At 35.5% G+C, this 14689-nt stretch overlaps 1 pseudogene; it reads left to right on the top strand.

Moving 5' to 3' along the window:
• Positions 1 to 13586: 13586 nt before the first annotated feature.
• On the top strand, positions 13587 to 14664 carry LOC147567588 (uncharacterized; annotated as a pseudogene).
• Positions 14665 to 14689: the final 25 nt, after the last annotated feature.

Genomic DNA, 14689 nt, shown 5'->3' with positions numbered 1-14689 from the left:
ACAGTTGAAAGAGTGTTGACTGGGACAAACCCTTGATAAACCAGGTTTGTGTTTGTGTTTGTGTTTGAGCCAAATCCTAGCTTTTAGATCCATATACCTCACATTAAGTCAATGGTGGTTGAATATTGATAACTCTTTGGAATTTAAAATGGGATGTTTTTAGTTAAAATTCCAGCCTCTAATTTGTTTCTTAACCCTCTGGTTCACATGACTTCTTTCTCATCTTTCTTTCCCTCATAACGCCTATCTCTCTCGATTCACCCAACTTCTTTATCCTCTTCTTCTGACTAATTCAATCTTCTTGAACTGATATTTTGACGGGGATTTTGGTGAAATGCCCCGATTGGAGGGTGTTTTCTTTTTTTTGCCCCACCTCAAGAAATGTTTGGTAAAATGCCCTCTTTCAAGTTTGTCGTCTTTTTGTTTCCCACCTTACCCTCCTATAAATAACATATCTAGAATTTCTAGATATGTTCAGATCATCCCCAAATCAGAGAAAGAAAATGGGGAAAACGATTTCTTCATCTCTCTCCTCTTGAATCTCACTAGTAGCTCGATTTCACTGAACCATCCGTTCAAATTTCTTGCTCCAATTAATTTGTCACTCGAAGTAACTCGATTTTAATCTCTCTTTCATCTCTTCAAGATACCTAAGGTTGAATCATAAGCTTGAGAAGCTCCCACTCTCTCTCTCTCTAGGTCGAAATCTATAAAGACTATTCTCTATCTATCTCAAACAAGTGTTTCATCTCTAAATTTACACAATGTTATATGTTTAAGTTTGATTTTCTGTTGTATCAATGAAATGAAATCTAGGATTTGATTATTTACCAAAACCTAGGGTTTGTACTACAAAAAATTTAGGGTTTTTATTCTGTGTTTTATTTTGTGGTTTGATTGATTGTGTGTTTGATATTGAATGATTATCAATGGCCCTTTTGTTATAGTAGTTGTCTTGCATTTTGTGGTCGCATCTTCTCGTTACTTGTGGATGAATTTTTTTCATTATGGATGTAAATTATCCATAGAAGTTACCAAAATTAGCTGGTATTGATAAATGTTATTGTGCTAATATGGTTATTATGCGATATCAGAATATGTTAGATTTTGAGGAGGTTGAATAGTTGCCTCTTCGAGAACTAAATAGTTTTTGTAGAGAAGAAATATTTTAACATGTCTTGTTGTTTCCTTTGCTACATTAAGTTAACCAGTTTCAACAACATGACCTTGTTATGAACAACAGAAGCTGTTACAATGTGCTAAGAGATGATTCACCTTCTGGTAGACTCTCGGCAATCTGGTATTCCACTTCTTATGTGTGTTACTTGATCCGTTGCACGTATTGTTTGCTCTCGGAGAATGTCAATGTCAAGCTCTTCTTCCTTAAGTGAGATTATGGAGGTGAGTTATTACAGATTTCCTTTGAGTTTCTTCTTACAAAGTATTTGTGAAGTGGATTTTGCTAGGAATTTGAGTAGATTAAGTATCCCCCCTTTCCTTTATTTTACTTTGTCTATATCTTGCTGGGATAGACTCTCTAGAAAACAATATGGGAAGTGAAATTGACACACATAAACTTAGGAGGTTGAAACAGAAGTAGGAAAGATAACTATGCAATTGCAACGGGTGGTTTATTCTTAATATCTTAGCATGCGACAAAAAAATATCAACGACTGCAGAACTTAGATTTGATATAAGTTGCAGGTTCTAGAATTGCATAGTGAAACCCAGGATGATAGAAAGAGAAGATATGAATAGAAGTGTTCGATGAGATCAAATCCATTTTACTAACATGGAAGCTCGGTACTGAAAATAAGTTGTAATGGGTAGCATTCTATGCTAGTTGAAGAGTGGGTAATTAAGCTAACGAGACACTCTTTTGATTGAAAGGGGAAGTATAGTAAGAGAACGAGAACTTATTAGATAGTCCATGTCTGTTAATTTTGTAAAACAAGATAACCACGACTTTGTGATTGAATCTCATAGGATTTTGGTTTCTTTGTATGAAAAAAAGTTAGAGCTTAGAAAAGCATTTGGGTGTTTATTTGCCATGGTTTGCAGGTTACCCCTTTGTGCCTCATACATGAACTCGTTACTCCATGAACACTATTAAAATCATAGTTCAATATGAAATTGTATTCGAAAGAGTTCATGGAGTTGTTTGGTTTTAATGATTTTAGTGGAGTTTTTGTAATAGATTAATCTTAATGGGTACTTTGTAAAATAATTATAAATTGTAAGCTTTTGTTTGTGGGTAAAGAGTTCATGGAGTAACGAGTTCATGAACTCCGAGAATTGAAGAGCTCCAAAAACTTGAAGCAAAGGAAGGAACAAAGGCTTGAACCAAGACTGCTCGAGAAGTATAAGCATTCACGTATTATTGTTGTTTCAATTTTAGGTTATTGTGTTGAGGAAAACAAAGATTTTTAGTTTATGAATTTATGTCTAATAAGAGCTTGATATTTGTGAATCTCTTTCATTTTTTTTATCGTGAATGTGATCCACCAATTATTTAATCAAGTAAAGATCGGTGGCTTCATATCGATCCCCTTTAAGTGAGTTTGACATGAAGTCACCGATATGCACTCCAGTAGCTTGCGTGGGTTACTATAGTTGGGCTGGAGTTCAAATCGGTTGGCTGATGTCGAATCTGCTTAAAGGGAATCCACACAAAGCCACCGAGTTGAACTCCAAAAGCTTAGCAAAACTACTAGAGTTGAGTTCGACACGAAATAACCGATTGTCTTTGGGTGAGTTCGACATGGAGCTATCGATTTTAATCGAAACCATGATTTAGGTAGTTGTTTTAAATCGGTGACTTCCTGTCGATTCCCTTTAAGCATATTCGACATGAGCCAACCGATTTGAATTCTAGTAGCCTAGGCAAGCTACTGGAGTGGATATCAGTGACTTCATGTCGAACTCATTTCAATAGGATCGACATGAAGCCACCGATTAGGACTGAAATAGCTCTAGATTAAGCCACTGTTCAAATCGGTGGCTTAGTGTCGATTCCCTTCAAGGGATTTCAATATGAAACTACCGATTTGTATTGAAACTATGATATAGATAGTTGTTACATAGAAACACCAAGAACGTGTTCTTCTCTTTGAATTTTACAAAATTAATGTTCAAATTTAACGGAAAGCAATAAGAGTACAAAACATTCAACTATACATGATTGAAAAATTGATATTAGCCAATGGAATGGACAACAACATAAATCAACTCGTATGAGATAATGGCCTCTCCTTGGAATTTCATCAAACACTTGATTGACTAAGGAAGAAACCCACACTTTGCATATTTGTGTTTCCATTACATGATGACATAATAACTTCTCTTAGTCATTTCATCAAACACTTAATTGGCAAGGTAAGAAACCCACATTTTACATATTTGTGTTCCTACTACATTATAACATAATAACTTCTCTTAGTCATTTCATCAAACACTTGATTGGCAAAGTAAGAGACTCACATTTGCATACTTGTGTTTCTATTACATTGTAACATAATAACCTCTCGTAGTCATTTCATCAAACACTTTATGGTCATACATTTCATCTTGATTTTTGCTAATTATTTTATTGATGAAGATTATGATTTTGGAGGGACTTCAACCTTCGATTGATGAAGAAGAGAGACAAATTTACTTCATAAGGTCGATCGATTTGATGATTTTGAAAATTTTGACTTAAAGAGAGTGAGAGCTTTCATAGGTTTCTTAGGATCCACTCTAGCGTAATGAGGAGTTGAAAGAGAAATCAACCGAGATATTTGAGAACTAAGACTAGATTGAGATAGAAATTTGGAGTAATAGTTGATTCAAATAGTGATTTCGAGCTTTGGTTGAGAGGGAATCAAGAGAGAGATGAAGAACATCCGATTTACTCTCTGATTTGGAGATAATCTGAATATATCTAGAAATTCTAAATATGTTAGTTATAGGAGGGTAAGGTGGGAAACAAAAAAATAAAAAAGTGAAAAATGGCATTTATATTAATTTTTAAAAGTTTAGTTAAAGGGTTATTATAGTGATTTACATTTCCCAGCTTAAATATGGGAGATAATCGAATCACAAGGAGATAATAGAGGAAATGGGTTAATTAGTTTCAATCCTACCATTTAATATTCATCATCTCCTCTGTTAGTACTAAAAGTCGCGGAAACTATCGAACCTATCCTAGAAATTGATCCGGTTATGATAATTAGTCGAAAAGCTATGTCAAAACTAAATATGCAAACAAAATTAACGAGGTTCGGCTTAAAGCCTACGTCCTCGGGTGAACAAGAAAACTTTATTGAAGGATAGATGAAGACGACTCACACAACCCGCAAGTTCGTCCCAAGATGGTACCGTATAGAAATTAACCGTCTATATTAGATCTTTGACGACCGAGAAATTAAACACCGCTCAAAACTATGAACAAAATTTCTCTCTGACTTGCTCTCTCTCTAGCTCTCTCTAAAGAATAGTTGTTGTATTTGTTGTTGTGTATTACCAATACGCAAAACCCCTATATATAGCTTTTATCCACTGACTATTATGTCCAAACAACCTCTTTAATTTTAGAAACCAATTCACAATTAGAAACCACCTCTTCCAATTGGAAACCGCAAACCGCCTCTTCCAATTGGAAACCGTAAACCGCCTCTTCCAATTAGAAACCATTAGAAACCATTAGAAACCGCCTTTCCCAATTAGAAAACCGCCTCTCACAATTCTCCACTCGTACACAATTTGATGCACTTCAAATTTTGAACGAAACACCAGGATACTCCTTGTAAGATATATCTGCTTCTTGTAACTTCATCTGACTGCACCATATGACCATAGCTGTACGTACTCTTTTATAGGATCAAGCCTACCGTAGTTCTACCAAACCTTCACATAAAATTTATCTTGCCGCCATTACGCCCTTTCGGGGAACTTAACACGAGCTGATTTGTAGCAATTCCAAGCAATGCTGAAACTTGCTACACGTCACCACTTTAGTCAACATGTCCGCGGGATTCTCATCTGTGTGAACCTCCATGAGAGAAACATCACCTTCCTCTACGACATCTCGTACGAAGTGATACCTGACATCGATATGCCTAATACGAGCATGATGAACCTAATACTTCGCCAAGTGGATCGCACTTTTAGAAACCAAAAACCGCCTCTTTCACAAACCAAAACCGCCTATGGAGTTTGTGAAACCGCCTATTAGAAAAGCCAAGAAACCGCCTCTTACATTTCTCCACCTCGTTCACAATTTGATACACTTCAAATTTTGGACGAACACCAGGATACTCCTTCTGAGATATATCTATTTCTTGTAACTTCATCCGATTGGACCATATGACCATGGCTGCCTACGTACCCTTTTATAGGATCAAGCCTGCCGTAGTTTTACCAACCCTTCAAATAAAATTTACCTTGTCGCCATTACGCCCTTTCGCGCAACTTAACATGAGCCGATTTGTAACAATTCCAAGCAATGCTGAAACTTGCTACACGTCACCACTTTAGTAAACATGTCCGCGGGATTCTCATCTGTGTGAACCTTCATGAGAGAAACATCACCTTCCTCTACGACATCTCGTACGAAGTTGATGTAGACGCAGCGGAATTAAAATAAGAACAATAAAATAAACGAAGAACTTTAAAGAAAACGATAAATAAACTAAAACTTGATTAACTTCAATGGTTTTTCTCTTCAATATATCCAGAATAAACAAGACTGGACTCCCTTTTATAGATTACTAGACTTTCCCAGACAGACACAAGCTGGTCTTTCCTAAATAATAGAAACACTAAATTAATGTAACTTCCTAAACTAAGATTCATTATGAATCTTCCATAAAATAAAAACTTCTTAAACCTAGCTAATCTGGCCGACTCGGCCGTGGGCACGCGTGGACGTGGGCCCACGCGATATGCGCCTGCATCAGCTCCCCGCGCCCCAGATGGTTCGCCCCGAACTGTTTCGAAAAAAAAAAAAAAAATTGATGCACCCGTATACGAGTAACCTTGTCATGGCGATCCGTAATTCCCACTTTGCACGAAATTTGCTGAAATTTCAAAGAAGACAAATATAGACCAATTCACCGACTAGAATCTGAAACCCATGATGTGAAATATCCCGCAAAATCAATTGCAGGAAACAAACTTCTAACAAATTTCTAAATCTCTCGTCATCTAGTAATTCAATGAAGAGATCATAATACTCACATTATTCTCTCTAAAAAATTCAACCATGTAATTTGTCATCTTATCGAGGCTTCGACCAACTAGTGAAGAATAAAAAATGTTGATCGTGCCATCTTCCCATGGTAAAATTTGCCACTTAACAATCTTCAAGAAGGTGTGAAGTAACATGAACAAGTAGTATGAAGAGAGACTTATTGTAGCAATTCCCAAAAGTTCTTCACCAAGAGACGAAGTATCAACGAAACCAACTCTAATAAAGGTATCGGCTATGACTCTCAAAAACTACCTTACCACATTCATCTTCGTGAAGTTTGGAAATCATAACTTGTCAAGTTAGACAATACCGTAATTAAAGCTTCCCTTACTCGAAATAACCGAGTAGTTGAAAAACCTCCTAAGAACATTTTATCGAGAACGTGGTGGACGCCTTCCGATTGATTCCGTGAAGAAAACCAAGAGCTTGGAATTAATGCACGTGGATTCCCAACCAATGACTGAATAGCCCTCTCAATAAGTTCATTAATCTTCTTGTTGTCAAGTCTCAAATATAGTAAGATTAATTGGTTGCAAGCTAAGGTTGTGATTGGAGATTCGAGGTCCCTCGATATGTTAAAAATTGTTTCCGTCTTTTTTACGGTATCAGCAACGACACAATTAGCGAGGAATGACTTATAGACTACTTTCCTTTTGAATGACTTGGAAATCAAATCTAAATACTTCTGAGAAATTTGTAGGCCTTGTAGTTTAGCAATTAAACCAACTAGAGAAGCATAGTCTCTTTCCATGAAGGTGAGCCGTTCATTTGACTCCAACAACTAGGATAATTGAAGCGCCTTTGCATACATGTGACGCTGACAAAGATTGAACATGGACAGTGAGATAACCGAACGGTCCAATGAGTTTCCTTCCTCAACAAACTTATCAAGAACACCACTAATATTCAGTGATGGTGCAACATATAGAACTTTGAATAAATTAGCATATCTTCTCTTTTGGGAATCATCATGTTCGTCCTCCATTAGACCAGGAGTGTCAACATTAAGGTCCTGAATATCTTCTCGTCCATGTGAAGCTACTACATTAATCTTCCTTTTACTCTCTCGTTTCTTAGAAATAGAATCAACTCTACCATTAGGCAATTCCAATCCATTACCACCAATGTATCTCAAGCATACTTTCAATATCACTATTTTATCATCTTCACGAAATAATCTTGAAGCCGATTTTCTCTCTGTTTCTTCAGAAACATAACAACCCTTCTTGTTGTGTTTTTCTAATTTCTCTGAATCGGCAGAGGGTTTAACAACAACTGTACATGTGGAAGGAGTGCAATTAGTTTTGATTTGGGTTTTCTGTGGTTTCCATGGGTTTAGTGGTTTCACCGGTACAAACAATAGCGATAGGTTTGATATTAGGGTTTCCATCATTGGTATGTGAATCAACAAAAGATTGAGAATTTAATTCCCAACCGGAATCGTATGTATAAGAGAAGTAAGAATTTTTGGGAGGGGTAGTTACCTCATGTTTCTCTACAATAGGTGTTGATTTAGTAGTTGCGTCTTCGTCTTCGATCATCTGACCCGGCTTTATAAAAGAATACAAAATTGGATTCTTATCTTCATCAGCAGCTAATGCAGCTGCAACAACTTCCCAATCGTCGACACAATCATCATCTTCGTCGTAGCTCACTGTTCCATCACAACTACAACTACTAGGAAGTATTTTATGATTCGAAACGAGAATTTCTTCTCCCGGAATTGCATATGAATCAAATAATTGATTTGGACTTGGTTGCTTCGTATCACATCTATGGTTTTGGTGTGATGAAGGGAAGTTACTTCCTTCTTCTTCTTCCTCCGTTGTTTGAATTTTGTTCCTTTTTTCCATAACTTCTCCTTCAATATTATCAATCTTAGTGATTGAAGTAACTTCGGAGAACTGTCTTCCAGATTCAATTTTTGTTTCGAGACATGACAAATATTCATTGAGAGGAAGAAAACCATACCTGAGAATATATTGTCATTACAGAATGTTGCAAAGAGATGTTATGGATGAAGAAGCTCTTAGAAGAACTTGGTATGAAACAGAATAATTATGTTATTCATTGCGACAGTCAAAGTGCCATCCACCTCAGTAAGAATTCTAGTTTCCATTCAAGGTCCAAGCATATAAATGTGAGATACCAGTAGATCCAAGATGTTCTTGAAGAAAAGGTGTTGAAGATGGAGAAAATCCATACTGATGACAATGGTTCAGATATGATGACAAAACCATTACCCAAAGGCAAACATGAGCTATGTAGCAGTGTTGCAGGTTTGGGGATGGTAGATCCCTCTTCATAAGTCGGGAGGGGGAGTTTGTTGGGGTCCCTCCTTATAATAAAAGGACTCCTAGTTGGAATAGGATTTCCCTTATTCCTCGTTTGGGGAAAAAATAAAAACTTCTATTTTTTCAAGCCTAAAAATGAATTCTTAATTCTATTGGTAAACCTCCCTATTTATCATTATAAATAGGGAATGAAAGGGAAGAGATCATTAACAACTTCCAGAACAAAGAGAAGTCAGAGAAAGAGAGATTTCTGAAGTGGTTCTTTCTAGAGATATTGAAAGAGAAGAATATTGGTTTGAAGAAAAGAAGATTATTAATCTTGTGAAGCAATTTAGTTTGTGGTCATCTTCTTCAACCTTTAGTAATCTAGGATTTGTTCAAATCCTAAGGAGTAAGAGATTTCTATTTCTTTGTTTCTTTGTTCAGCTTATCCACCATAGTTTTGGTGAAGAGTTGTTATTTAAGAGTGTTTCTACGCATCTTGAAGAATTGGTTAATCCTCTATTTGTTTAGGGAAGAATTGTTATCCAAGAGTGTTTCCACACATCTTGAACAATTGGTTTATCCACCATAGGTATGGTGAAGAATTGCGTAACCCATTATTATTATTATAGTGGAAGATTTCTGGACTAAGTCCTGTGGTTTTTTACCTTCTATCTTGGAGGGGTTTTTTGCCACGTTAAATAATCTTGGTGTTTTGTTTGATTTATTATGTTACTTTGAGTTCTCATTTGTTTTGGTTTTCTGATTTTCAAATGGGGACAACAGGAAAAGCTGCAATATATTGCAGCTGGTATAGAGAGGTGTAGCACAATTTTTTTTTTCAGATTAGTTATTTGTAACGGCCAACAGGATACAAGCCATTACAGGATAAAAGCTGCAGGATACAAGTCATACTGTTGTCAGGGGCGGACCCACGTTGGGGCTTATGGGGTCACGTGCCCCCCACGGCCCCTAATCGGAAAAGACTGTGGCTCCAAATATTCCAAGCTTCGCTAGTTGAAATAATTGTATTCGCACTATATAAGCAATACGGATCTTTGGCTCGTTGGAGACATTGCCGGTTGTCTGCATTGTTGGTCACGACTTCGAAACTGACCATACCCCTTTCCTTCTATTTGTTTTGAATAATTTGTTTTTGGTGGTATTAAATGTGCCCCATTGAAGTGTTGTTGGCGCCCATCCAAAGGCAAACTTTAGAAGTAGAGTATGAACATTTGAGGTGCCAAAGTGACAACTTAAAAGAAGTAGTGGATACCCCTTTCCTTCTATTTGTTTTGAATAATTTGTTTTGGGTGTTTGAAATGCGCCCCATTGAAGTGTTGTTGGCGCCCATCCAAAGGCAAACTTTAGAAGTAGAGTATGAACATATGCGGCGCCAATAACACTTTCGTCGAAGACTTTAAAATCACCCACTACTTTTTTTAAGTTGTCACTTGGGCACCTCAAATTTTATTGTAACTCCAATTTTCTAATCAGATTTTTCCTTGTTCAAATTCCTTTGTAAATTCAAGTTTGACTTTTCCTTCTGCTATAATTCATTCAATCTCCAGTAGAGTTGTTCGTAACCCCATATTACGCATATGTCTTTTCAACCTTAATTTTTATGTTTGTTTTATTACTATATTCTTTTTAAATATAGTCTATCTTAGTTCAAAAAAAAAAAATTAGTATATATTACAAAATATGAATTATGAGTATTTCTTAAAGATAAGAAATTATTTATTAACATATTATTCTTACATAAATGTTTTCCTATACAATTTAACTGTACTAATTATTTATATTTAGGTTTCGTAGCCTAATCAGTGGAGGATATTGTTATGACATATAGATATCATTAGTTTGGACGACACATAATTCTTTTTTAATAATCTACTTATAGCTAATTTCGATAGAGGTTCTTAATGATGTTCGGCAATTCGTCATCGGTGTTGGTATTTTTTTCTTTTACTATGTAATCTATTTAAATGTGCCCCCAGAAAGAAAATTTTCTGGGTCTGCCACTGACTATTGTCGTGTTCTTTGGCTTAGTCACAATAGAGGTAGTAGACTTCACATGTACTTACTGTAAAAGAGGAACATTTAGTCGTAAGTACATCTCTAGTAACATCATTCAATGAATTATGTACATGGAATACAACAAAGACTAACACACTTTCGTTCACATTTCAAATATAGCGTACACAAAAATATTTCCCAAGAACAAACATGTGTACATGGTAGAGTATAAGGATCGAGATCCGAAGATATCCAAATCAACCGTCCAAGATATATAAAGATATTATTTGTATTTATTCTAGATAGAGTTCAAAGAAACTAAGATACCCAAGTCACTCTATAAATAGAAGTGACCTCCATGTATTTTATCAATTGAGTTACATTGAGTCATCGAGTCTATCAAGTTGTAACCAATCAGTCCCATGATTGTGGAGACAATATAATACAACCATTAATGGCGTTCTCCGTGGATGTAGGTCGTGATCCTCCGACCGAACCACGTTAACTATTATGTTCTTTATTTTAGTTTGTATCTTCTATTCTACCAACTAACATAACCTTTCACACTACACGAAACTAAACCTTGTAAGATCTTGTCCAGTGAACAAACTATGTACGGAGAACAAAAATATGTTTAGGAAACTGCCTAGCACACAGTAGTTAGGCAGAATTTTCCTAGATCACAATAGCATACTCAGAAGTATACCCGGGAACAAATATGTGTACAAGGAACAAACTGGTGGTCAGGAACAAACACGTGTACAAGGAACTAAACCTTGTAAAACCATGTACAGTGAGAAAACTATGTACGGGGAACAAAAATATGTACAAGAAACTGCCTAAAACATAAAATTGTGTAAACATTATAACATACTAAGTTCATGGACATATGTACTAGGAACAATGTATAGGGAACCAAATAGCACATTTAGTACATGTTGTAATGTTCTCGGAACAGTTGGGTGGATAGAAAAAAAATCAATGATAAACTACTAAACAAATCAGTTACCAGAATGTCTTAGTACATCCATTTATGTACTGTAAATTTATTTATTAATGGTACACGATATTATGTACTGTAATCAAAATATAATCTTGTCAATTGGTATATGTACAGGAAACTATTTAATAGGAAGAAAACAGTTTACATAACCGAAAACTATGTACCAAAAAGATCATACCCAAAAGTTTTGTCGGATTTAGGTTTCTCCAATAAAAATGAAATAAAATTTTTTTGTCAGATTTAGGGTAAAAGGAAAGTTTTTTCAGATTTAGTGTTCTTTAAAAAAACCAAACTGGAAAGTTTCCAAGTTTTAGGATTCTTAAATAAAAATCAAACAAAAAGTTTCTTCGATTTAGGGTTTTTGAATAAAAAGCAACATGCATGGGAGAGATTTTCAAATCAAACGAGAAAGTTAATGTGATTTACGTTATGTCCATGAGAGAGAAGAAAAAACTATTTTTAACAAACTCAAAACCTCATCTAAAAATTCCTTCCTCAAATCAGCAATTATGAAGAAAAACAAGAAGAAGATGTTTAAGATCTATAGGGATACTTACAGTTCTGTGTGTTTCTTCTCCAAATCCAGATAGCATTGAAGGAGATTAACTTCTTTGAAACTTTTGTGACGCGTTTACTATTCTAATAACGGCAGTCAAGAAGACACGTGGGAAGAAAAAAAGTTTTCGGAGAGAGGGGAAAAAACAACTGTTAAAAAGATGTTGGAAGAAGGAAAAATGGTTTTCCCAAGTTGAGCGGCGTCGGTAGTAATTAATGGACATGGGACTGTTCCTTAACAGGTCTTGGAGTATTTCGATGGCATTTCTTTAATTACTGAAATAACCAAGGTTGTCCTCATTTTTTATTTAGAAGCCTGACGCCATGGACCTGTAACGTATTGTTTCTCTACCACGGGCTGGTTTTTATACTTGGACCTATTTTGGGCGTTTTGCCCAACTCCTCTTTCTTAAATCCCAGAGTAATAAGAAATGATCCAAACCTGTTGAACAAGGCCCTAGGAGCCTACTTCAAGACATATAAACTCTTGTGAAGTTTGCATACATAGGAAGGATTAGCTTGATCAACATATCCTGGAGGTTGCACCATGAAGACCTGTTCTTCTAAAACCCCATGTAGGAAAGTTTTTGACACATACAATTGCTGAATATCCCACCAATTTGAAACTGCCAAATTCAATACTGTTCTGATTGTTGGGGTTTTAACTACTATACTAAATGTCTCAGAGTAGTCAAGTCCATACATTTGATGAAAATCCTTTGCCACAAGCCTAGCCTTGTACCTCTCAACTGTACCATCTGACTAGTATTTCACTGTGAAGACCCACTTACTGTTGAAATATCTTTCTATATGTTAAGATATCCCATATAATATTAGGAAATATCAAATATTAGAAACTAGTAAGATATTAGGAGCTAGTATATATATTAGCATAAAACTATTAGAAACTAGTAAAATTAGAAACTAGTAGTATTGTAACTCCATAAATAGAGTCTTATATTTCTTTTGTAAACCATCAAGGAAAAAAACAAGTTCTTTGATCAATTTCAACTTGGTACCAGAGCCAACGGTCTTAAATCTGTTTTCTGAAAAAAAATTTGTCGATTGGAGGAGAAAGAACCTTCATCTTCATCTTCTTTTTATATCTTAATGTCAAAGAAGGAAAAAAAATCCTTCATCAGTTTTGGTATTGAAAAGAAGGCAAAAAGACAAAACAATAACTTTAATTGTTATTGTGTGATCTATATTGTCTCACAATTTACAAAACTTTGAGTTGGTAGAACACATCTCCTCAAAGATTCAGTTTCTAAAATTTTCTGATATAAATTTTTCTTCATAATTAATAGAGTAGAAAATATGGATCAGATGATTGGTACAATTTTTCAGTCAGGAGGATCCTTTAATTCAGTGATTATGTTGAATGAAAAAAATTATGATATGTGGTCTCAAATCATGGAGATGCATATTGCTGAAAAAGAAAAACTTTCGTTTCTATGAGAAGTGGTATGCAGAAAATCAAAAAGTCAAGAGATGGTTGTTGATGTCTATGACTCCAGAAATTATGAAGAGATACATTCGTTTACCTACAGCTCGTGATATTTGGAAAGCTTTATCTAAAGCTTTTTACGATGGACCTAATGAATTGCAAGTCTTCTCTTTGAATCAGAGGGCATTTTCTGCCAAACAGAATGGGAGGATACTCTCGGTTTATTACGGTGAACTGGTTGAGATCTTTAGTGAATTAGATCACCGTGATAAAGTGATCATGGAAAACGAAAACGATTGTATCTTATCGTAAATCAATTCAACGACAACGTGTGCATATTTTTCTTGCAGGGTTAGATGGTGAATTTGAACAAATTCGTGGTGAAGTTTTGAGAAAGGATCTCATTCCCGATTTAGAAGAATGTTATGCTTTGGTTCGTCGTGAGCTTGTTCTACGCACAACGATGAACAGTGAATCTGAAACAACTGATGCTTCCGCAATGATGATTCGAAATAAGACAAAAAATAATATTGTTAAAGCTATTTGTCAATCCGACAAATCTTCTTATAAGTGTACCCACTACAACAAAACTGGTCATACCAAAAATCATTGTTATGAAATAGTAGGTTATCCAGAATGGTGGGATCATAATCGAAAGAAAAACTCTAAGAAACCCCTTGTAGCTGCACTTGTTGAGACAGAGGAAGAAAATCCAACTGTTAGGCAAGCTTCAGCAATGGTAGTCACTACAGGTAACGTAGATTCAAAGATGGATAACTTTAGAGATAAACTATGCTACGTGGAGCAGTTAAAGAATCTCAGAAATCAACTGAATGAGTGTCTGCACCAAAAGTGCGAAGTGGAGAAGAGACTATCAAGTCTTAGCTCTCTATCTCAAAAAGGTACTTCTGCAGATACAAGTATTTTGGTGAAGCAGTTGCAAGAAAAGTTAAGGAACTATGAGTCTAAAGTCGAAGAAGCAAGGAAGTTGAAATCATCTCATCAAAATAATGAGTTATTAAAAGAAAAATTATTGGAAGAAAAAGACCGAAGAGAGCGTGCGGAATTCGAGTTACTTAAACAACAAGAGACTCAATTTGATGTGAGAAAGTTGGAGAATGAACTGATATGAGAAAGTCATTAACCAATGATATTCC

Source organism: Eschscholzia californica, unplaced genomic scaffold, assembly GCF_041429995.1.
Source record: "Eschscholzia californica isolate CP2 unplaced genomic scaffold, dmEscCali1.0.p SCAF_1, whole genome shotgun sequence".
NCBI lineage: Eukaryota > Viridiplantae > Streptophyta > Magnoliopsida > Ranunculales > Papaveraceae > Eschscholzia > Eschscholzia californica.
This window is presented reverse-complemented; position numbering and strand designations above follow the sequence as displayed.